This window comes from Cryptomeria japonica, unplaced genomic scaffold (assembly GCF_030272615.1).
Source record: "Cryptomeria japonica unplaced genomic scaffold, Sugi_1.0 HiC_scaffold_999, whole genome shotgun sequence".
Classification (NCBI taxonomy): Eukaryota; Viridiplantae; Streptophyta; class Pinopsida; order Cupressales; family Cupressaceae; genus Cryptomeria; species Cryptomeria japonica.
In genome coordinates, this window is record NW_026729672.1 from 42,066 (window position 1) to 43,329 (window position 1,264).

The 1,264-nt window shown below is 64.2% G+C and overlaps 1 non-coding gene across 1 annotated transcript; it reads left to right on the plus strand.

The window, feature by feature from the left end:
• The first annotated feature begins 400 nt into the window (after positions 1 to 400).
• On the plus strand, positions 401 to 519 carry LOC131873044 (5S ribosomal RNA). The gene has a single exon (XR_009371083.1). It is a non-coding gene; the product is annotated as a 5S ribosomal RNA (ribosomal RNA).
• The last annotated feature ends 745 nt before the right edge of the window (positions 520 to 1,264 follow it).

The following is a 1,264-nucleotide window of genomic DNA, read 5'->3' on the forward strand; positions in this document are numbered from 1 at the left end:
TTGGGTGCCCACCTTGCACCAAGTGCGCACCCGGGGCAAACCGAGCGCCTTGGTGCACCGGGGCAAGATCGAGCGTGCACCCGAGGCGCCCCGAACATGCACCAAGGTGCACTCGGCCCACATGTGAGCGCAGGTCGTTGCGCCCGAGGTGGTGTGTGGGCACCGCGTTGCAGACGGGACACTGCACGCACACGACGCCCCCTCCAGGTGCACGCACGTAGGCCGGGCCGGGTGCACACCCGACGCCCTAGCAAGGTGCGCGCACCCGGGCAGGGCTCACACTTGGCGAACGGGGCGCACTTCGCGAGGGAGGGTGTGCACCTCGACGGGGGTGGGTGGCCGGGGTGGATTCGCACGTGGGTCGCGGTTTGCTAAGTACACACTGCGACAAGCTCATAACGGGTGCGATCATACCAGCATTAGTGCACCGGATCCCATCAGAACTCCGCAGTTAAGCGCGCTTGGGCCGGAGTAGTACTGGGATGGGTGACCTCCCGGGAAGTCCCGGTGTTGCACCCTTTTTTAGTTTTTCGCCGGGCGTCGCAATGCTATTTGAATAAACCTTTTGCCCGTTTGCGTTCTCGTCGGGGCCGGGCCGGGCCGGGGTGCGCTGCCCGCACTACCGCGCGCGCGGGGGCGACACCGAGCGCGCACCCGAGGCGCCCCGAGCACACAGGCCACGGTGCAACCCGGGCGTTGTGCGCGCACCCCGGTGCGCCCGAGGTGCTGCGCGCGCACCCAGGTGAAATCGGTGTGCACCTCGGCCAGTGCGCGCTCGGTCGAGTCGCGCACGTTGGCCAAGGTGCACGGTGATGTTTCTTACTCTAAGGTTCCGCACCAGACGCCCGGGACAGGTGAGCGAAGCTGGGCGGGGCCGGGTGCGCGGCCGGGGCAGGTGCACGCAGCTGGAGAGAGCTTTGGAGCACACTTCGGAGCGCACCAATGATGCGCTCCATTCAAAAGTTTCCTGAAAAGGCAAAAAAAGTTGAGATTATAGAATTTCCCACTTGAGAGATTGTAAAAAAAAAAAATTTAAAATGAAGGAAACGCGGGTGCCAAGGTGTGCGCAGCCCAGCCAAGGTGTGCGCACCAAGGCGCCCACCCTGGCGAAGGTGCACGCAAGGTGCGCACCCGAGGCAAACCGGACAATTAACCCAACTTTCGACTTCGCGCGCACCTTGGAGCGCACTTCGGAGCGCTCCTTGGTGCGCACCAATCTTGGGCACCTCGGAGTGCACCATGGCGCCCACCAAGGTGCGCACCC